The sequence below is a fragment of the Phasianus colchicus genome, chromosome 6 (genome assembly GCF_987193195.1).
Source record: "Phasianus colchicus chromosome 6, bPhaCol1.hap1.1, whole genome shotgun sequence".
NCBI lineage: Eukaryota > Metazoa > Chordata > Aves > Galliformes > Phasianidae > Phasianus > Phasianus colchicus.
The window spans coordinates 14,205,540-14,230,164 of record NC_143441.1 but is presented as its reverse complement, the minus strand read 5'-3'; the positions used below and the strand labels follow the sequence as shown (position 1 = coordinate 14,230,164).

Here is a 24,625-nt window from a genome sequence, read left to right as displayed (position 1 = left end):
TTGTCACTGCAAAAAGAGCAAACTAGCTGCTGAATTTGTGATGAGTGAATTGTCATCTTCAGAGTGTGGTAACATGGGCAAGTTTGGAAATTGCTGACTAGTTTTAAGTGTGTGTTGAAAGGAAAAAGAATGGGCTCAGATGCTTAGATCTCAGCTACTTTGCTTTAGTTACACACAATTATATCACTTTTACAGAGGGTTTGATTGTAGTTCTAAAAACACTAGATTACTGCATAAGAAAACTGGATTGCAGGCTGCTGCAGTAGGCATCTTACTGCTGACAGTGAGACTGGTATTTGCCCAACTCCATCATTATCCAGTTGTAGAGCTTGATGCTCTGAGGAGAGACGAATTATTGCTTTGAAGAGCTGTGCTAGCAATGAAGAAAATACCAATGATGCTGCCAGCTAATTATTTTCAAGTCCATGATAGGACAATGTTATTGCTGCAGAGACTGGAATGCAGTGCTGAAGATGTTGCATTTACTGATGAGAAGTTCTTCAGTTCTTCAGTCTCATAAAGAATTGGCTTTCTGGCAGGCAAATGTGTCCTGCTGCTAAAGGGAAATTTGTAGTGCTAAAAGATTGCTTTTGAGAGACCCTCAAGTGGGATAGAAAGCATTTTAGAATTCCTCTAAGGCGAACTTGAAAAACAAAACCACAATTAAAAAAAAATCCTTCCCTGTTGCAGCAATAATAAAACATACCTATTAAAGTCTGGTTTTGTGGTTTTTGCCGGTTTGGGTTTTTTTGAAAAGGGGGAGATCATTGGATACCAATGGAAATTCTGTGTGTTTTTAGGGTTTACTCTGAAGCTTTATATCTGAGTTCGATTTGTTTTCAGGAATGTTTGGGCTGTAAGAGGGCAGCGATATAACATTGTGTCCTATGTACTGAGAGAAAGGACAACAAGAGAGGAAAAATGAAAAAGTTGAATTGCAGGTAGCATTTTTAGGTGCTGCCCAAGGATGGAAAAATGGGACAGATTTTAAAAAGGGTTGATATGAATAGAAATATTATACAATTAATGGCTTGTAGGATAAAAAAGTTTGATGTAAAAAGAGGAGAAGTAACAATATTTTAAAGAGCTAATAATGAATCACAGAACTGTCACATCTGTAGAGGATTTGTGTTTTCATTTTGTGTTTTGGCTTTGAACAGATTTAATGTATGCTATGAGAAAACAAAACTTTTCATCTGCTATAATTTTAAGCATGCAGCTGTGGCCATTTGCATTTCAATTTTTTTAATTATTTTTTGCTGATCTTTCTTGGTTTACACTAAGGAAATTTTCAAGGTCATCCATATGAGGATGAATGTTTATTGCTATAACTCGTGAAAACTGAAGTATGTAAAGAAGGCCGGTGTTTTCCAAAATACATTGTCAAAGCAATCATTCTGCCTCAGAAATTACTCCCAAACTAATTCCTTTAAGCAAGATTTCAAAAAGTAGAATATTTCAATTGAAGTACTACATCTTTATTAGCAGTGCTCATTCCGTGACATTACTAGACCCTCAAGGATATATGGAAGAATATTTCATCAATATGAAAAACCCAGAATTGCCTCTTTGTTGAATTTTCTTTTTCTCTGTTCTTCAGTCCTCAAAGAATGAGTTGGCTTTTGTCTCTATAGTTACAAAAGACTTCATCAAACTTAATCTGGTATAAATCAGCTTCCAGACAGACATAAATAAGTATGATTTTCTTGTCTAATGGCTTTTTATTTTGAATTAGTGTACATCTGAGAGGTAGGAAAGAGGCAGTTGCTTTGCTGATGCCAGAATGGACATGTTGAGTATCTTTTGCTATTTCTCTGAGATTTGTACATAAATTGACAGTAGAAGGTCTTCTTTATTCCTGGGTCAGTTTGTTTTTGTTGTGTCAGCCCACAAACTAGGATATTTTCTCGTGAGCCTAGAGTCTCTGTGATGTGTTTGTTGCCCTTATCTGGTTGATTATTTGAACTAGAAAGGCTACTTATGACCTAAAATGGAAAGTATATTCCTATGTATCATTGTGGTGGTTTTTGTTATTGTTGTTGTTGTTTTATAAATGGTTGAAATTTAAAGCTAAAGGTATACTTTTTATTTTTGATACTTCAGTGTTTAAAACTTGTATTCATTTTATCAGGCTGTGTTGACTTTAAAACTTACATGTATTGTACTGTGTTTCTCAAATTCCAGTGGCTAAGTTTCCAGGTTAATGAGCCTATAAATTGATAAATAAATTGTACATTACTGTAAATAAGCTGTTAGCCTGTGGGTTAGTTGTATAATTCAAGTATTCAAAATCTGAACTGATTCAAAGGGCATAATTTTTACAATTCATTTGCTACCATGGGCTGTGAAGCTGAAACTTCATCTACAACTACTACATTACTTTTCTACCACTGTTTGATTAAATCAAGCAACGAAAGTAGCTGAAATGACTTAATGAAGAATGCAAGAAACTGTAAATAGATTATTGGGTTTTATTTCTTTCAGTTAGTATGTAGTCCTAAGGTGGACCAGCTAATAAACATTTATGGTTTCCTGCCAATTTATCAGCTAGCTTCTAGTCTACATTAGGCTGATGGGCCCCATTTCAGTGCTTGCAGGTGGTCTGTTGCTTGTGAGATATTCTCATTTTTGTCACCGCAATTGGAAAATGAAAGCTTAAAATGGAAAAACTTGTTGATCTCAACGTGTTACATCCTCTTTATTGCTGTTACTGGGTTTCTCAAATACTGTAGAGCAAAAAATTTACTGTGAGTTTCAGTCACTAGAGGGCACTTGAACAGTTTTCACACATGCCATCCAATAGAAGACAAAAATATATACTATGCTCTGTGGGTATGCAGATTTGGCATAAAAATATCATCTCTGATGCATCAAGCTGTATATAAAAAGGAGGATGTGCAGGAGAAAAGAAAGCCTTGTGCATAATAGAAGTGTGTAAAAAGTTGAAAAAATAGGAGTGTAACGGGAAGGCACCAATTTCTCACATTAAAAGAAATCATGGAATCAGAATATTCCAAGTTGAAAAGGACCCATAAGGATCATTGAATCCAAACCCTGGCTCCAAACAGGATCACCCAAAAATCAGACCGCATATCTGAGTGCATTGTCCAGATGCTTCTTGAATTCTGGCAGCTCAGTGCCATGACCACTACCCAGGGGAGCCTGCTCCAGTGCTCCTGACCCTCTCATTCAAGAACCTTTTCCCAATCTGACCCTTTCCTGATGCAGCTCCTTGTCATTCCCTAGGATCCTGTCACTGTTACCAGAGAGCAGAGATCAGCAGTGGCTCTCCACTCTCCTTGTGAGGGGCTGGAGGCAGCCACGGGGCCTTCCCTAAGCATCGTCTGCTCTGGGCTGAACAAATTAAGAGACTTCAGCCACCTCTCATACCCCTTGCTCTCCAGACCTTTCATTATATTTGTAGCTCTTCTTTGGATGCTCTTTAACAATTTTATGTCTTTTTTGTATTGCGTTGCCCAAAACTACACATGGTACTCAAGGTAAAGCCACACCAATACAATGTGGAGAGAGACTATTGCTCCCCTCAACCAGCCATCTGTGCTGTGCTTGGTACACCCCTGGATATAGTTGTCTATTCTAGCTGCCTGGACACACTGTTGACTCATTTTCAACTCACTGCTGACCAAGACCCCCAAATTCCTCACAGCAGGGCTGCTTTCTACCATCTCAATTTCCAGTCAGTATATATATATTGCCAGTGTTGCCCCTTCCCAGGTGTAGAATCTTGCACTTGCTCTTGTTAAATGTCACGCAATTAGTGATTGCTCAGCCCTCTAAATCTTCTTGCAAGTCCTCTCCACCCTAGACAGTCAACAGCTACTTCCTATTTAGGATCATCAGCAAACTTCCTGAAAACACCTTCTAGTTCTACAACCAAGCCATTTATGAAATCATTTAAGAGAATTTGCCTTCAAACAAAGCTAGGGGGAATCCCACTAATGACTGGTCACTAGCCTGACATAACCCCATTTACTATAATTCTTTGGGCCCAACCTGCCAGACAGTTGCCCACCCATCACATCATGTTTTTGTCTAGCCATATGCTGTGCATTTTGTCCAAACAGATACTGTGAGGAACAGTATTGAAAGCTTTACTGAAATCCAAAAGGATAACTTCAACTGGCTTCCCCTCATCAACTAGATGGGTGACCTTGTCATAAAAGGAAATTAAGTTAATTAAACAGGATCTTCCCTTTATGAATCCATGCTGGCTGTGACCAATGGTCATGTTGTTCTTAAGTTGTTTTTCAGTAATTCCTAACATGATTTTCTCCACAATTTTACCAGGCACTAAAGTGAGTTAATTATAGGTCTGTAATTACCAGAGAATTCTTTCTTGCCCATCTTGAATATTTGAACTTTTGCTAGTTTCTAATCAACCGGGACTTCTCCAAATTCCCCAAAATTTTGGAAAACAATTGAGAGAGGTCTTGTGACAACATAAGCTAGCTCTCTGAGTACCCTGGGATGAACAACATTGGGCTCCATAGATTAATATGCACTCAGGTAGAGAAGTAAATCCTGCACAAGTTCAGAGTTGGATGGGAGTTGATCATTACTACTGTCACAGTCCTCCAACTTGGGGCACCGGGGGGCCAATAGCCCATTGTAGGTTGAAGACAGAGGCAAAGAAGGCATTAAAATCTCTTATTTATCTATGTCCCTCTTTGTAAGGTGACCATTTTCTCCCTACAAAGGCAAACAGCATAGCTGTAGTCCCGACATGGTGCCTTGCTTTCAGTGGCCATACGCTTTCTTTTTAAGCTTAAGCTCTACAAGATCCCTGTTCAGCCAGGTAAACCTTCTGTACCACCTGTTTGACTTCTGATGTTTTTGAGTTGCATGTTTCTATGCTCTTAGGAGATGGTACTTAAAAAATGACCATCACTGATGGGCTCCAGTGCCTTCAAAGCAGTTTCCCAGGGAATCTTACTAACTAGTTCTCGAAGTACCCTAAAATATGTTCTCCCTGCATCCAGGGTTGAAGTTTTGGTGACAGTTTTCCTCCTGCATCACCAAAGATTTTAAATTTTACTAATTCACGATAACTATGACCAAGACAGCAACTAGTTGCCATTTCACCCATGAGACCTTCTCTGTTCACAAGCAAAATATCCAGAAGGGCATCTTTCCTCATCAATTCTCAATTCAATACTTGTACCAGATAGCTACCATCAAAGTGCTTTAGAAATCTCCTGGACCTTTTTATATCTGCTGTCTGGTGTTCTCAATTATCATGAGAATGTTGAAGTTCCATATAAAGACACAGGCAGTTGATCTAGAGATCTCTCTTAGTTCCTTAAAGATTAATTAATAGTGTTGTCATCCTGGCTGAGTAGCCAATTGTAGACTCCTGCTGTGGCATCCCATTTATCTGCTTGCCCCTTAATCCTTACTCTGTTGCTGTAAAGCTCGTACTCTGTTTGCTTTGTACATTGCCTTTAGTCGTTTCTGACCATGGGGTACAATGTTATGGAATAAGTCGTCTTAGGCTGATTGAGGTTTCTTTCTTTTTTTGAGCTATTTCATACTGAGAAATATAATTAATTATTAAGATATTGATGGTGATGTAAACTTTGTTTTACATTTCTTTATCTTTCTTATTACTCCCTTTCACTGGGTACTTCAGTGACAACCTTTATGTGAACAGGTCCAGTCAAAACCATGGTTGATTCACTGCTAGTATTTACTTGTTTACTAGAAGTATGATTCTGGTCTCTAATTTATTTTTGTTTGGCAGAATGCAGAAAAAAATGTTTTATTGTAACATAAATGAATTTTTATTTCTTTTACACACTGTGAAAAATAATCGGATTGGTAGCCTTTCAAGTCAGTTCTGGACAAAAAGAGTTCTGAAAAGCACTCTATCTCATCTCGGAAATGCCGTCTCTCCAGTTTGTTCTGAGCTGGTCTGTAGTAGCAGTTAACTGCAGTGAGGTCTCCAGATCAGCTCAAGTATGATTGTAAGTTAGTGAGGTTCCCTACCTCCATTGCCCATAAGCTCCATGGTATGGAAGACAAACACAACCACACTGCTCATGCAACATAAATCTACACAGTGCTGAAAGTTGGAGGAAATCTTATTCTGCCATGCATGCAAGCAGTTCACTCATAATCTAAAATTCCACAATAAAGTTTTGATAAATGTCCAAGGCTCAGAAACTGACCCTTTAGGTAATAGTCTAGTGCAATCTTCCTACAGAATGAAATTTCCCTGACAGTGAAAATTTTGGATATATTTCCCTTCTGCAACGCGTGGAAAGCCACTGCCCTTCTAACAAGAGTTCTTGTACTCTTTTTGGCCAGATTTGATAGAGATATGCAGACATCTCAAAGAGGTACTGGGTTGCTTTAGTGTCCTTTACTATTCGTTTTTAGCTTTAGTTCTCTCTTTAAAATAATTTGTTCTCGATTAACTCTGTGTCTTAAAATACCCCAGCTAATTGCTATGCCTAAAACAGATATAGGAAAATAAAATTGTGCCATTTTTTTCAGACTTTCATGTTTAACAAAAGAATGTGATAGAACAGTTTACAAAAACAGTATATAGAGAAATGTCCCCACCTATCTGTTGTTATCAGAGAGACCTCTGGAAAAAACAACCAATACTTTCCTGCTGTAGATCTTAAAACATAAATAACAGTTGAGTATATTTGAAGTCACACTGCTTATAAACAAGTGATACTGCTTCAACTGTTGTTGTACTTTTCCAATTATGCCTATCTAACATTCAATTTTTCCATTAGTGAAATGTTAGATATTCACTTTGGCAGCTCTGCCTAAGTCATTTGGGATTCTATTTTCCTAGGGTGACACATTCTGCTTCCAAGATTGATACCGAAACTTGCTTTGCATCTCTAATTATTGCCTTACTTATGCTGTAACCCAACAACATAAAAGACTAGACAGTGAGCTGATGGCATTGAGATGAGTTGGAATAACTCCACTGAATTTAGATACATCTCATAATCTCAATGAAAGAGATGGGAGATTTGTTCTTGACTTAAGAAAAGTCAGGATGCTGCCTAGTGACTGCAGTATAAATGAAATTAAAATATTACAAGTTTGGGGCTGTAAAATAATAATGCATTAGTTGTACAAATCTTCCTAGGTAGATTGTGCAGGCAGGCGACAGACCGTATGAGCTCTAAGAAAACAGTTTGAGGCCTCAGTGTTTTCTAAGCAAATCTTGGATTTCTTTGCATTTTCTTGGAAGGCATGTTTTTCTCTAATGGAAATTTGGTTATTAATGATACTTCCCCAAGTGAACTAATTAGCTGCATTTGGATGTGTTAAGCAGAAATTAAAAGAAAACAAACAAACAAAAAACCAACAAACAAGCAAAAAAAAAAAAAAAAAACCCAACTGATTTCTTCTTCCCAGATTTGCAAGTTGTTCTTTTCAGAATATTGCAAAGTTAACACAATGAAGCCTAAGCTGGTTAAAGGTTAAAATTCCTCTGTCTCTATTAATCTTTTACAGCCATGAGATTAAATATAAACCTTGACTCCTAGTCACAGTCTGAGAAATTCAGTATTTTGAGTCTTCCTTGTCAAACTTGTTTAGCCTTTATCTCTGGAACATTCTCATATTCTGAGTGAAATGTAGGGAGAGACATTGAGTTAGATTTCTGGTCTTTGGATCTGAAATGCATTCACAAATTGGCTGAAGTACTTAAAACTTCAAGAGGAAAGTATATTTTATATTTTTACCTTGTGCCTCCATTTAATTTGGCTTGCTCATTATGGAGAAAGATTTTAATCAGTGAAGTTAGTGAACTGGCTAATCTGTCATTATTTTGCTTTTCATTACCCTCCAAGATCATTCCTGTGCAGCTCCAATATATTTAACTAAAATGAGGATTTAGAATTCTAGGGCATCAGCTTGTAATGATTCATTATTTCTAATATATTCAGTTCATACTGGATAATTTCTAAGTAAATCTTTTTAACTAGTTCCCTTCAGTGGTCCTTATTTGAGCGCTATCAGTCCATACATTTACTGCATATTCCTCCATGAAAAGTCCTGGTGTTTATCAGATAATGAGGATTCATACCTGTGGATTACCTTTATTCAAATAAAATGAACTGATATAAAATAGATATACTATGGTCATTTGATTTTTGAAATGGTAGACAGATAAATATGGGTTGCTCTGTAGAAATACCTCCTATTTTATCATGTTGGCCCATGACATCAGAGGTGGATGTTGGCAGTATTGCTGTAGAGGCTGAATCTTCCCACCAATATCCTGTTACATTTTGCTGCCATGCCACAGATGGCAGCAGAGGGACAGTCTGACAAAATGCTACCTGATGTAGAAATCCATCTGAAGCAAAGGTGTGGAATTGAATTCCTCCACGTAGAAAAAATAGCACCCCTTGACTTTCTTCTGTGCTTGGTGAACGTTCATGAGGACCAAACAGTGGATGTGAGCACAGCCAGATGGTGGGTGTTGTGTTTCAGCAGAACTCTTGTTCATTGTTGGTGAAAAATGCATATTCAGTGGTGGTGATTGTTGAAAAATAGTGTTTTGTAGCTGAGCATTTGCTCTACTGTGCAGAGTTACTGTGCTCTTCATATCTGTTGTAGTTTCCATGGAAATATGCATTGCTTTCAGGACAACCTACATATATGTACATATATAAATTTAAAACCTAGCACCTCAAAGCAGATTTCTGACATTTCTATAGTTTTCAGAGATCACTGCATTTCTGGGATTTCAAATGTAGGGGAAATTATCAGACAAAACTCTGAAGTGGTGAAATAATGGACAAATTCATATCCATCTCAGTTCTGTGTAATCATATGGAATTAAAGGAAATGTATGGCTCCAGTTTTCCTTTTTCTGACTGCAATAACTTTTGACAGTTCTAAAACATTCAGAGGAACAACTTGTCTTTAAAAAAAAAAAAAAAGTTTTTTCTTTAAGACAGTCACGGGATTCTTAGAAAATTCTAGCTGTTTTTTAACAGGTTAGTTTTGAGGAATTTGTTTTTTCTGCACATTGAACATTTTCAACAAGTTCTGCAGCTGACTGAAAGCTCTCACATTTCAAATTGATACTTTTTTTCAGCAAACATAGTAAATGAATAAAGCTGGATTGAGAAAGATTAAACTCTGTGTCTTCTGGACGCAGAGTAGATGATCCAGAATTATCAGCTTCCTAAATATCCCTCATTCCAGAGCTTGCCTGAGGCATCCTTCAAATGCCTCTAACACAAGCAACCTTTCTTGTGATCTCCTCTTTCTATGACCTAATGGCAGTACTATTTACTATTAGCAAAATCTATATCTGTGATGGATTAAAGTTAAAAAAATTGAAGTTCATAAATAACAAATGATTAGCTTTCTGGGGAATACAGGCCATGGTTCCTCTGACAAAGAAGTCAATAACAGTCCAGCCTTTGCTTTTCATTGGTATAGGATTGGGATCACAACTGGAATGGCTATAATCTTGGAAATAAAAATCTAATTTCATGAATATTTCACATGAGGACCACAGGATTTTTCCTTTTTCCTATGGAGAAAAAGTCAGCATGCTGGCAGCTGATTTATATGGGAAATGCACGTTCAAGTCTTTGCTCTACATTAGACAGAAGAGGAACAAACCTTGTACATGGCAGCTGGGTGACATAATCACTGGTAATTGGAGTAAGCCTACATTTAAAACTCTCTCTTGTGGGCATTCCTCTGCCCAGTGTCATGAAAGACTTACTGGGACATGTTAAAGAGCTCTCTTTAGCCCAAAGAGTAGACTACTCACTTAGGAGACAGGAGGGTTCTTCTTTAAAACATGATCCTTGAACCATATCTCATCTAAATATCAGGTAATTAATTACATGAATCTTTGTATTGCTCATTTTTAAATTTGTTTTCAGAGTTTTGTTCTAAAATTGTGAGCCATTTCCTGTAAAAGCTTTCCTGGAAAACATTTTTTACCACTGCAGGAAGGGCAGAGGGCATACTTAATGGTGTTTTTTGTTGGTGGTGGTTTTTCCAAAATAGAAGAGTTTTGTTGAAAAAATTCTGAACAGCTCTGCTTATGCTATGGAAATTTATGCTAGCTGCTAAAGCAATTCAGTAAGCTTCTCAAAAACTTTTAGAGGCAAATTTAAAACTTGATTTTGAACCGCATTCTGTCAAACAGTTTATAGTCAAAATATCAATTAGAGGAAACATTTTCTTTCAGTTAACTGCAGTTTAAAATATTGAGTGGAAAGAAAAAACAAGAAGATTTTAATCAGCACAACTTTTTTGGTTATTTTTTAATTGTTACCTCTGGCCCTATAAACTTCTCAGTAATCCAAATCTTTCCCAAAAGACCTAATTAAGCCTTACTCAAAAAACAACAACCCAGAGCACAGAAATCTGAAGAATAACTTCTGCAATATGTTGGGTAAAGGACAAACACCCTTGTCAAAACAGGATACCTGGTCAAAACCACAGATCACTTAGCACTCTCCCTTCGCACACATTGCTGCCCAGATTAGAGATAGTCAGGAAGTACGTGTTGTTTACTCGGAAACTGGCATGAGAACTGCACTGATGTTCCAGCTCACCAGGATGGAGAGGGGACGTAACAAAGAATGCAGCAATCATCCACAACTTCCCTCTCTCGTCCTCCATGACTTTTTGACCACTAGCTTAGTTTACATTTAACAATTGGGGGAAAAAATAGTCATGTCGTCCTAATCTTTTCTTTTTAATGGGTTTCAGTTTAGCAATGCTTGCTCGGGTGTACTTTTGTTTTGATTTTTTTTTAATGTTAAATTCAGTTTCTTTAGTCTCTACTTTTCTCCGCCTTCCAAATGTTGTTCACTGGTGCTGCACACTCAGGAGACCAACATCCTGTGTTTGGAGTTGGGTACAATGGCAGTGACAATATGTGTCCTTTGTGACATGATGTCAAAATACTATATGAATTGTTCCATTAATTCTCACACATGGACTATGAGTTTATTCTGTAGAAAAAGCTGCAAGCAGAGAAAATAATATAGTTATCAGTCTGATAATCAAAGATTTTCAAATGACAAGAATGCCTTCAATGGTCGCCATGTTGTCTATTACTATCCTCTGGTTACTGGAAGTTCAAGGGGGAACAGAATGTTCTGGACAAGAGTGGGGGGAGTTGTTAATAATTATTAATCATTATTTTTAATTGAATAATAGGTTTGATAAAATGCAAGTAGTGGTGTCATTCCCAAGTTTCTCAAAAAAAGTTGAAAAATACTACTAGTAGACAAAAAACAAAGATGCAATGCGTCTAGTGGGGCACAGAAAGCTTCACTAGAGGACAGCAATTGGAACCCAAAACATTGAAAAACATTGTTTCTTTGAGATCTTTCAACCCAGACTATTCACATACTTCTGTTGTGAATTCTAATATAAAATACCAACAAGTCAATGTCTTTTGGGCTCTAGTTCACAGGGCAAATGTATTTCTAGAAGCTGGTTTACTTTGGTAGAAAAAAAATCTGATCCAAAACTCACTTAACAAACACAGAAAACAAACTAATTAGAGCAGAAAGGTGCCTGTAAGCTTTAAAATTCTACACATGATAAAGTGTGTTCAAATTATCCTCCGTGAAGACACAGAAACTTTCAAATGTATTGAGTAGATAAATTCTATATTTTAGTTTTTATGGTGTGCCTTCTTGGTTAGACAAGAAAAAATACACTGACATCTTAGTGTTCATTAACATGGAAATGCTGTAAAAGACAATCTCAAAATCCAGTTTAAACTTCATCCAATCTGAGGCCTTTGTGGAATTTCCCTACTTTGAGTTGGTATGTTGAGGAGCACTGAGGAAAATTGGCTAGAACTTAACTGTATTCGCTTTTCCAAGCACTTCAAATAAAAATTAAGACACATAATTTTAAAACTAGCTCAATTCTATGTAAACATGTCTACACAACAGATTAGTGTGCCTTCAAAGGGAATTCAGAGTAATTGTGAGAATCCCAGTCCTGGGTGGATGATCTAATATCTACTCACTCTTTGTACAGGAAATATGTAGTTTCTTCCTTCAATCTTTGATCAACATGATTCATTCTGTCAATCTGGCAAACTAAAAATTAATTATTTCTATAACTGCTAATTTGTTTAACATGTAGACACATTTCTGAGTTTCTTTAGAATTTGCATTTAATTTTTGAAGGGGTTAAAGTAAATCTGTTGCTTATTGTCCCAATCATTTGAAATGTATATGTTCTTGACCTTATTGCCAAGCATAGCCTACTCAGGCTTTTCTTTGTACTTGAAGAGTACGAAGAATAGGACTTGAGTCAGAAAATTTTAATGCACTGCTTTCTATCTCCTGATGAGATAATGGGAAAACCTGTAACTCACCGCATTTATGAGACTGTGGATATCAAGCATTAGGATCAGGAAATTATAAAGTCAACCTAAAACCACATTTAGTCTCTTAGTAATGAATACTTTGAATAGTACCACTCAAATTCCAAAGGATTGTCAAGACAATAAAATATCCAATACTTTTTCAAATTGTTACTGAATTTTCTCTAAGAATTTCCTCTCAATTGAAGAACGCTGTTTTTCTTTCTTTACTTCTTTTCTGCTTTCTTTCTAGTTTAAAAGCAAAGTAAAATAAAATACTGTTTCTATTTTTTTTCTAATTACAAAGTTTTATTTTTCAGTAGAAGCATTAAAAGATTTTTTTTTAAAAAAAAAGAACACATGACTTTCTTACAAATTAGTTATTTTTGTAACCGAAAATAAATAGTGTGTAGGGAGGGAGTTGTTTTTGGTAAACAAACTCAAAAATTTTTCTAACAAATTCTGTCTCTCTACTACCAATATACTCTTTCAATACCAAAAAAACAATTCCTGGAACAAGAAACACTGATTCTCTTCTTATTTAATTAGAAGACTTGTTTCTCATGGGCACTCATGCTGATTTATGAATACCTATTGTTCTTAATTTAACTACACATTCAGTTTTGCACAATGGAAGACGTACACACTGGCCTTGGTTCATTCAGCATACATATGGGACCCAAGTTTCTATGTGTTACACTGTTAAGCACCTAATTGTACAAGCCTTCAGGCTGCAATATGATTTTAGCGAGAATTAACTCAGGAAATCTGTGAAAAATGCAAGAGAGTGTCTTCTCATCTTTAAGATGGCAAGTGCTACACAAGTCTAATAAAAAGATTTTTTTTATTTCAAGTTCCTTAATAGGAGAAAATTCAAATAAGCACTAAAACTTTGAAGTCTAAATTCTTACCTCATTAACAATTAACATTATCAATTTCATATTGAATTAATATCAACTACAATTATGTGACAGTGCTTTTTTTTTCAATGTGATTACAGCTTACTGAACTCTCTTAGGCCAATTATACAAAACACAAAGTCCCCTGGAAACAAAGATGCAGTGCTGGGATTAGGAGCGTTCTTTGCCCTTTCCTTCTCTCTTTCTCCACTCCTGTTCTCCTTCTCTCTTCTCCTTCTCTCTTCTCCACTTCTCTCTGTTATTCTCTCTCTTGTCCATGCGAGTAGAGATATATAAGAAGTTGTTCTGAAGTAGTAAACATAATTTGAATCTTCAAAAAAGTAGGGTTTTTTTGTACTTGAGAATGGTGTTAGGGTCAGCTCATATTTGTTTACTTCATACGGACATAAGCTATCAAGAGGGTGAGGAATAGCTGGAAGAAGATTTGAAATCTCACCTTAGTTTAAACCCCCAGTGTAAAGACCTCTGTCAGCTTAAGTTTTAAGAAGCAGCAAAACAAAAATAGTTTTGAGGGAAAGTAAGCTTGGCTGTACACCATGTATATCCATCCACCTTTTTCTTCAAAAAATCTTTGATCAAAATATCTTTTATGTATCATATACATGATCAAAGCCAACCATTATTTATGTTAAAACATCTTGACTCTGCATTTTAGCAATTCTACCAACACGATGTGTGATCTACTTGCATGTGAGATGGCTCTAGGTTATTGTTTTCTCCTTATCACCCTTGTTAGCTATGAGAAAAACAAACTGTCATCTTGATCAAGTTTAAACTCATTCTCGCAGTTCTTCCTTGTAACTTCCACAACTGCAACTTACAGCCCTTCTGATGGTAATGTCTGCTTCAGGTTCCTCATGGCTTGTTGGTAGTCCAGTAGTTACTTGGAATGTGAATTGGGCATTTGAGTCAGGTAAATTATCTCTCTCTTTGCCTGATTGAAGAACTGGATCAAGTGATGTGACCAAGCATCATTGCGCCCCATGTCAGGAAATCCTGCATATTTTTATTCAAAATATTAAAGAAATGTAACTGTTATTTCAGTAGAACAGAACCACCAGCCATCTTGTTTTGTCAGATGTATGTTTAACCATTGATGGGGATACTGTAGATTCTTGTCACTTCACTGGTCTTGTTGCAAAGCTCCTCCTAATGCTCATCCTGTCTTTTGTACCATACTTTAGGCTGTACTAGTCACAGATAGAAAATCATTTCGCCTTTGTTTGCAGCAGCAACTTTCTGTTTGAAATGCAGGAGTCGCTTTACACAGAATTCATAAAGCATAATCCAAATGAAACTGAAGGATAGCTTCCTATATTTTAAAATTTGATTTATACAGGAACCCAAGTACTGTATTTGCCTTTTTCTTCCTAACATGACATTGGTAATGCATTGTCTTCTGAGCTACTACAAACCCCAAATCACTGTTAAAGAATCCCTTTCTAATGAGTTGCCCTTCATAGTACAATTATAATATTATGCAGTTAATTATTCTTGTCTAACTGCAGATCCTCAAATTCATTCTCATAGTTACATCCCTTTTTTTATTTTTCCCTGTTCATTTGTACAGTAAAATATGATCATTTTGAATTCTAATACTGTTCTGCAAGAGAATCACAATTCTTACCATATCTGTGACACCTGCAAATCTAATAATATTTTTATAATATATATCAGTACTACAGGAAAAACAACAACAATGACAAAACTGAATACATTCTGTAATTATAAATTATTGCTGACTTACCTTTTCATATGAATGCTGATACTTTGGGTTTGTTTTTTTGCTTTTGTTTCTTTTTTTATTATTATTATTAGTTCACTTTTCTTTATTTCAGTAATTATGAACATGAAACTAATGAAACTAAAAGGGATTTCATGTTGGTTGTGTATTGGTTTAGAAGTCCAGAACTCCACAAGTCCAGATTTTGTATCATTTATTTATTTATTTGTGAAATTCCTGTATGACAAGATTCTCAAATATGTTAGCATTTTTGCTCCATTTTCCTTCTCGTATCATCACTTGAGGCATTCAGAATTTAAAATGTTTTTAACTGAACCCATTTTTTTTCTAGTTTCCAAATGAGCATCAGCTTCTCTGTATGAAAACTAAATTTAGTAATTCCTAGCCTCCAGAAAGAAACATTATAAAGAATTGTGATATTGCACTTTCAGTAGGGAGTTCACTATTATATGTAGTATGGTATGGAAGTGATAACTATTACTAGAAAATACATTAGAAGTTCTTTTGTTGCGTTAATTATTCATTCTAATAAACAGCCCAGCCTGTCAATGAGATATGATCCACTTTTCTGAGTGAATGCTATTATTTGTTTTAGAATCTACATCTCTTTAAAACTAGTGTTAACTCAGTTTGATTTACAGAGCATTTAAGGCTCGAAGGATGCATAGTCAATGCATTCTATTAAGGAGTAAGAATGCAGATCTTCTAACAATGTCCAGAATTTGCTTATTGCTTGTTATATTTACAGCACAGTTCTGGGCATTTGTGCCTTTGGTTTCTGCTACTGTGTGTGACTGTTAGTAAATCATTTAACTTTTCTGTATTCAAGTTCCCTTATCTGGGCATTTTACCAACCTTAAAAGGGTATTATAAGATTGAACTAAGGACTGGCCTTTTGAGTCCTCCAATAAAAAGTGCTATTGAAGTGCCAAGCAGTACTAAAAATCTAGGGGGAACGTGCTGACATTTAGGATGCAGTTCTCATTTTCCTTACTGTTAAGCTTGACTAAACTCACTCGTTACTTCTGCTATTCATTTGCAGATGGAAGAGTCACATCCTGTATTTTTTCAGAGGCAAGGGAAAACAGGCCCATTCTGCCAGTGGGTTGAAAATGTACAAGCTTGTTCTGCTTAGCTTCCCAGCGAGAAAGCAGTTGTAACAAATTACAGGTGAATTTTCAAACATAGTTATTTCTTAAATGAAATAAAAATAAGTATTTTGGAGTAGAATTGGGTCAACAAAGTCAAGGGCCATTCCTTCATTTTGGTTACCATTGCTTTTAGTCCCTTGAGTCAACTTTGGTTTAGGAACGGTCAGATGAGAAATAGATGCCAAGAGCATCCATTAGCTGAAGTTCTGTGTGACTCTTCTTGCTTTCTGCAAGGTTTTGTGCAGCAGAAGATAATGGTATCACTGAAAGTTTTCACTCACAGCAGAATGCTCTCTGGGAAACAAATTCAGGAAGTCCATCAGATCACCCCTTGTGGCATTATTAGTTTTAGCAAATCATGACCTCATTTGAAATAAAACTACTGTTCATATAACTCTATTTCTATAGCCCTCAATTCCAAGATCACACATTTATTAGTTTGAAGTTCTTAGTAGGTCTTCAATTCTCATTTTCCATGCTAGGCTAAAGGTGATCTTCCTTTTGAACTAACTTTTTAAATACTTTTTAAAGTATGTTCCTGAGGACGTTTTCCAAATGCCTCTTGAGCACTGATAGGCGTGATGCATCAGACACCTCTCTAGGAAGTTTATTCCAGTGCCTAACCACCTTCACAGAAAATAAATTTTTCCTAATGTCCTGTCTCATCCTCCCCTGGTACAGCTTTTGCCATTCCCACATGCCCTGTCCCTAGAGAGAAGAGACCAGCACTTCCCCCTACAGTTCCTCTCCTCAAGAAGATGCAGGGAACAATGATGTTGCCCCTCAGTCTCCACTTCTACAGGCTAGGCCAACTCTAGTGGATGTTGGGTTAATACTCAAGTACAGAATTGGGTTAATATTCAAATACAAAGAGTAGTTGAATATTAACATTAAAATCATTGATTTTGAGAGTATTTTCTTCTCCTTTTCAAACACTATTCCAATCATTCCAAGACATGAGCCCTTTCTTTACAACTAATCTGGAAAACAACTAATGTTTTCCAGCATTCTTTCAATCACATCTCCTACAGCTCTCAGATTTTTACCTATATATTGTCACAAAAATACTTTTGTCTATATCCAAACTAGATCATACTTCCCTTTGCTTCTTTAAAAATACATATGATCTTGAACACATTATTGGAATTTGGAAGCATGAAAAGCAACATTACTTCTTATTTACTAACTGTGAGGTAAAGGAAGTCAGAGGGAGGCAGTGCTAGATAAGGTTTTCACCAATGAGTATTTCAGTAACTTAAGTTCAGTATAGCATAGGTATTTGTGTGTGTAACGTGATCCATCAAAAGCTGGTGCTGTTTCCTCTAGCCATTGAAACATATCATTTATTGGATTAATGCTAATAATATGCTCATTTATATAAACACATATTCAGTACTGCCGTTGCTCATTTTTTAATGTTTGAGATGTCAAGAGTTCTTTAGAAGCAGTAGAATATGGAGCTTACCTGAAGTATTGAGTCCTTCTTAAAAACAATTTTTAAAATAATAATAATTAAAAAAGAAAGAAAAAAATTAGAAAAATTAGTGAGATTTGTTGTTTTCAATAACTTCCAAACAAAAATACTAAAAAGATCATCTTTAATAACAGATATTCACAAGCTCAGAGTCACTATCAGAGTCACAAACAGCTGAACATTTTTCTTGAATTATAAAACAGTGAAATTTTTCTGTTCTTCACTGCACGATCTAGATCACTCACAGTTTAAATTTCCTTTAATTGGATACCATGTACTATTTAATAGCCTATGAAGTAACTATAGTAATCTTAAGAAATGCCCACCCATATTGCATAGAACAGAAACTAATTGAGAATTCTACCATTGACAGAACAATACATTTTCTAAATAAATTATTTTCTTTGCAGGGCAGAATCATAGAATCACAGAATGGTTTGGGTTGGAAGCCCATAACCCTAAAGCCCATCTAATGCCAATCCCTGCCATGGGCAGGTTTGCCACTCACCAGCTCAGGCTGCTTAGGGCCTCATCCAACCTGGCCTTGAGCTCCTCAAGGGATGGAACACCCACAGCTTCTCAGGGCAACCTGTGCCAGGTTCTCGCTGCCTTCTAAATCTGTATCAGATTCTATATGTATTCTTAAGACTGACTATATATTCTACCTGTTTACTGTACAATTCTTCTATCTTATTCTGTGTTAATTGACACCTACAGTCATCTGAATCTTTTGAAAATAGAGTATTTCTCACAAGAAATCATAGTCTCTTTACTTCACGCAGAAATCTTCTCACTTCATGTGAATACAGATCTCTAAACTGAATTAATACAAGTTCATTGTCCATGCATATGCAAGAAAACAACAGCAACAAGAAAGTGTTATCTCCTTTCAGCTTGATTTTTTTAAAACCTGATCCCTCAAAAGTGTTTCTAAAATGCTGCCAATAATCTCAGGGAATACCTTTGCTTCGGATTACTAGACACCCCTGGCTGAAAAGTCTTACTCTTCTTTGTCATATGGAGATGCCACCAGTTTCTTGATTAGACTTCCATAAACGTTTTTAGGATCTAGAAGAGATATCTAGGATGCCACAAATGGAATGCAGTTATCTTAAACAGCAGCTCAAATGGAAGAGCTATAAAAGCCATTCTGGAGGAGAATGACTTTGCAAGCTTTGAGAAGAGCTTATCAAGCTGCATCCACTGCACTGATTCTCCCATCCACTGAGCTCTGATTAACGCAATTCCATGTGAAGCTAGGGAAAAAACAGGATTTAGTAATATCTGCAAAATGTATTGTTCTCAAGGAAAATCGTCCAGTTTGGCTGGTGGGTCTAGGATAGATGCCAAGGCAGCTAAATCATCAGCATTCAGGCACTCCTGGGAAAGAGCGTGGAAAATCCCCTGACTTTGTGCAGCATGTTAAAATAATTCTTTTGTTTGCATCATGCTAAGGTTGAATAAGATACCATCTGTGCTGAGTTTTACATCTTATGACAGGAATAATGACCATAATTGGCCTCTTATCAGCTCCTGCTACTCATAAAAGAGATGTGAAGATGGGTACCACGGCAGAGCAGGCCTGGATGGGTGCCCAGACTATACTGGCTCTCTGCTGCAAAAGTTCAAAAAATGCAGTAGGACTCCATGTAAATTGGAGGCATAAGGCAATGCACTCTAAAAATTAGCTCAAAGTCAGAAGAATTAGAAGACTTTGAGAATGATAACAGTTTTGGGAGTTGCTTCCTATGGCAAGGAGAAATAAGTAGTCACAGACTATATATATAAGCTAAATTAAATGTGCCTGCAATTGTTTTCTGGCTTTGAGGCCAGATGACTTGGAATAGCCTGTGCATTTTGTTAAACTTTCTGACCTTTCAGATCAGGGTGGTTGCATTCTAATTTCCATTGGAAATGATTCCTGGACAGTCAGGTCCTGACCTGGGCCCAGAACTGTTTGCAAAGCAACTGACAGCCCTGGGCTGAAGCTCTGCATAGAAAAATTATGTCTGTGTGACAAGGTTGGTGACTAAGTTAAGGTGTCCAGGACTTTTCCTGGAGTGCACTGCTAGAGATTAGCCTCTGTGTCTAGTTATGTCTCTGCTTGTGAGGCCTCCATGCATGGCATTAAACCCAATCAATTTATAACTTGACAAAGAGGCAAAAAGTATTGATCACCCCAAGTGCTACAAGGATAACAAAACCAAATAGAATATATGCCAGAAAAAAATATGTGAAAAACATAACCATTAATAGTTAATTACTGCAAGCATCACTCCTTGAACCTAGCTTTCAGTTCTCTGAGTACTTAGAAACCAAGCTGGGTTATCTGTACCCAGAAATCATGATGAGAGAATAGTGCTAACCTACACCATTCCTTTTGCTGCTGTTCTGTATTTCTATTGTTTTAGTAATTTTATTTCAGAAAATATCTGTCATGCAGGTGAAAAGGGTTGGATAACATCAGTCAGAAAGCTAAGCTCAAGAAGTCAAGACCAGTGGCCCTGCAGCAGATGGTCCTTGTGGCCGAGCTGCTGTTGCAGCAGTCTGGTGGACCAGAAGGAGAAATGCATTAGACTTGATTGACCATATACAAGTGGCTGAAACAGTTATTGAAATAATCAAATGATTCAGTGATTATTTCAATCAAGTAATGCATAGGAAAATTTTGAGTGATGGAGAGCTGGATTTTGAGCATCTCACTGCTCAGTGCAGTAGAGGGACAAGAACAGCTGTGATAGTAAATTTGAGTGATTATGGGGAAGAAACCTGTAAAATTGTGGGAGGGCTTTGAGTGTTCTGTCAGTCCTATGTAAAGATATATGAGCTTTTATTGGTACTGGTACTGGTATTGGTCTATTCTGCTTAAAATGAGTTCTTGAAAAATTAATGCATGTTAAGAAGTGTTTCAGAGTTCTATGACAACATTAGCAGAGAGTTGTACCAGTGAACACATTCTTAGGTAACCTTTGTGCGGGCAGCTATAGAGCTGGAAGCTTGAATGCTGCAGAGTTGCAAAGCGTCGTCACAACATCCAGTCTCTTTCAAGCACATGAGAAACTTAAGCAGCAAAAAAGGAGTGCGTTATTTGAGGCAAACTTATGACCCCTGCCAGTGCATGGATCGCTCTGTTTTAGACAACTCTGCAAAACTCTGCATTTCTCAGACTAGAGCAGTATCTGATCCATTTCAGTTCTGAATTCTCATTCTTCTATTGACATTATTTTCCAGATGGAGACTGTGAGGCACAGAAAGCCCGTTGATTTGCCTAAGCACTATGGGCCATCTGTACCTAGGCAGGAAATTAGATGTTTCCAGAGTCCCAGAACAAGGCTGTCATCATAGGGTTGACTATTTTCCCTGTGCCATGGAGATTCTTGTGAAATAAAATGCCTTTCTCTGCTCCCTTGGGAATCTAATTCTGTGTACAGAATAAATAAAAGAGTGAAAGCAGGAACAGGAATAATTTTCTTTCCTTTTTAAGAATCTACAGGCTAATTAATTCTGTGTTTGTATTTCACTTTTCCCTATCTACCTTCCCCATTTTCTGTGTTTTCTTCCATGTTTAAAGCACGCTGTCTCTTTCACATGTCATTCTTTCTTAACAACATAATACTTGACATAATCTGCCCTCTGGATCCTTTCTGTAGTGTAATTATGTTATCTTTGTTGTTATTGATTTCTGTTGCTAGGGGATGAGGTCGTGCCACTTCTGGCCAGTTCCTTCTTTGCAATTCAGCTGTACTCTGTTAACTCTTAAAGATTTCCCTCTTGAGAACACGGAGTGCCAAGTTTTGAAGTCATACAAAAATGCCAGCAGTCCCAGAGGATTATTTTTTCTGAGGAAAGATTGCAAGATTTAATTATAAAACAGGAGAACAGATAGCAATTTTGAGAGATTCTGATCTCAGCTGTTCATTTCTGAGAGCAGAATTTGGCCAATGAACTTTGATTTTTCATCAACCCAGCAATATTTTTGTGCAACAGTTTGAATGCTTCCAAGTTAAAATATTATAGGATTTTTTTTTATCAGCTGCACAATTCCAATTGAATAAGGGGCATGTCCTTTTGGAATACATAAACTGTTTTTACTCTTCCTCAAGTTTCTGATTTTTATTGAATCTACATTCCATTTTCTCTGCAGAACAGAAATTTGTTTCCACAAAATGAAGGGACTGATTTAGAACTTTTTAAATGTGAATAATATTCAAAGGAAAATTGAAGGGTGAAAAAACTGAGGGAGTGTTTTCAAAAACAAAATTGCTTTTTCTGTATAAACAGCTTCTGTATGTTTGTTTGTCTGCTTGTTTGTTTTCAAAGGAACTTGAGATTGTTAGGAGCTGTGCTCTTGAGTGAGTTTAGTACAGTCATGGGGATTGGAGGGGACCTTTGGAGATCCTCCAGTACAGCCCCCCTGCTAAAGTAGGTTCCCTGTAGTAGGTTACACAGAAAAGCATCCAGGTGGATTTTGTCCCTCTCTGGACAGCATGTTTCTGTGCTCTGTCACTCTCACAGTAAAGAAGTCTTTCCTTGTGTTCTGTTGGAACATCCTGTATTTCAGTCTGTGCCAATCACCCCTTGCCCTGTTATTGGGCACCTCTGAAAAAAGCCTGGCCCCATCCACTTTAGATATCCACTTTAGAAACTCACACTTTAGATATTTATAAGCATTGGTAAAATATGCCCTCAGCCTCCGCTCAGCTAACAGTCCTGAGTCTCTCAGCCTTTCCTAATAAGGTAAATGCTCCAGGCCCCTCATCATCTTTGTAGCTCTCCACTGGACTCTCTCTAGAAGTTTCTTGCCTTTTTTTGAACCGAGGAGCCCAGAAATGGACACAAGACTTCAGACGTGGCCTCACCAGGCCACGTAAAAGGAGAAAAACACTTCCCACAACCTGCTGGCCTCGCTCTTTTTAATGCACCTTGGAATATCGTTGGCCTTCTTAGCCATAAGGGCATACTACTGGCTTTTGGCTCACCTGTTGTCCACCAGGACACCCAGGTTCTCTGCAGAGCTCCTCTCCAGCAAGTCATCCCCTAACCTGTACTGGTGCATGCAGTACACTCCCCAGGTGTACTGATACTTGTGGTTTTTTCTTCCATCTAAACTTTCCGTTATTGAACCTCGTAATTCTCCTCTCTGCCCAACTCTCCAGCCTGCCCAGATCTTATTGAATGGCAGCACTTCTGGTGGGTCATCAGCTTCATATCATCAGCAAACTTGCTGAAAGTGAACTCTATCCAGGTCATCCAGGTCACTGATGAATATGTTGAATAAGACTGGAATGCAGTACTGACCCTTTGGGAACACCACTAGTAATAGGCCTCCAACCAGACTCTGTGTTGCTGATCACATCCTTCCAAACTGTGCCAGTGAGACAGTTCTCAATCCACCTCACTGTCTGCTCATCTATTTCGCACTTCCTAAGCTTACCTACATTACAGAAGACAGTGTTAAAAGCCTTGCTGAAGTCAGGGTAGACATCTACTTCTCTCTTGAAATAAAATCTCCAACTTCTGACTACATTATTGAACCCTCAAGATCTTAGTGCAGCATTTTATTGAGTACTTTGACTTCTGCTTGCCTCCCTAAGAGCCCCTAGTAGCACAAAAGGATTACAAAATTTTTCAGATCAGCTACTGAGACCCACAGATGGTCACTTTTTGCTATCTGTGAAGTATCAAGTGGGAGCAGATAGGCTGTGCCTGTCCCTTGTGCCTGCTCTACTTCAGCCTTCCTTAGGCTTTGCAGCTGGATTTGCTTTGAGTCCCAGTTGATATGCTGGGTGCTTGGAAAGGGCTGCCATAATTGACAGGAGATTCTGCAGAGCACTACAACAGTTAATCCAGCAGCTTCAGAAAAGAATGAGATACAGTAACAGACTATTTTAAAGGGGTTTTTAGCACACTGCTTTATTGTGTCTTGACTGTAGTTTGCTTTCCTTGCCTGAGGCTTTCAGACTCCACTTAGGATATGGTGATTTTCACACCAGAAATTCTGTAATTAAGTAGGGCCACTTTGCTGTGTAGCAGAAGATGGAAGATCCTCTTTCAAATAGCTTTTGCTGTCTACCCTTGAAGTTTGGAAGTTACAGAGGTGTCTCCATGAGAGAATCTTAGAATTATGTTCCCTTGTACCCAATGAACATAGTGAAAATTGTATCAGAATGTACATTTTTACTTAGGTTTGCATTTGTGTTCCTGCTTTGAGCAAGGGACACCTCTCTTCCCCTTACCTAAAAGCAGATTTTTTTTAAGAAATACCTTTGTGCTCTCTTCTTTAGTATGCCTTTGACCTGCTCTTTTCACATTAGTAGTGAATACACAGGTGAAAACAGCAAACGTATCTCCCATCAAATTGCATACAGGCAAGGGGCAGTAGTCTCAGAAATTGACTTTTGAATTTTTAAACCTGAAGTGTTTGCAACAGATGCTTTTTCTTATTCTAGCGTGCAATATATACAAAACTGAACACACTTGTGCTAAGGCAAAGTGCACTACTTATAGCTTACATGGTTTGCAGACGAACCATGAGCCTGGTGCCATAGAGTACAGAGCCCTACTTTGCATGTAGACAGACACGTGTTCGTATACTGTTTTTGTATAAAGAGACACTGATTTCTGCATCAAGCCACAGCACGGCCCAAATTTGAAAGCTGAATAACCCTATCACAGCAGCTGATGTGACTGGGTGCAACAAGGTTAAACATACAAACACTGTTGTTTCATTGCTGGAAACCCATTCGCAGCAAGAGGCCTAATGGGCAAGTTTTGTTGTTCCCAGAATCTTTCTGCCTTTCTTACGTGGCATTGATTTCATGACTGATCAGCCAGCCACCAAGGAAGGTCTTCTGTGCTAGACATGTGTCCTTTTTCTGCTTTGGAATATGCTACAGTGTGGTAGAAGCAAATTGTTACTGAGAAAATGATTCACAAAGCCATCTCCTGAGAGCAGCGCAGGGAGGAATTGTTGGG

General features: G+C 37.3%; 1 long non-coding RNA gene across 1 annotated transcript in view; it reads left to right on the top strand.

Annotated features, from left to right (window-relative positions):
• Positions 1-18,359, top strand: part of LOC149917442 (uncharacterized) — a 60,695-nt gene extending 42,336 nt beyond the window's left edge. Inside the window, exons 2-3 of the long non-coding RNA XR_016467443.1 lie at positions 16,068-16,195; positions 18,061-18,359. This is a non-coding gene — a long non-coding RNA (uncharacterized LOC149917442). The remainder of the gene's footprint in view (positions 1-16,067; positions 16,196-18,060) is intronic.
• Positions 18,360-24,625: the final 6,266 nt, after the last annotated feature.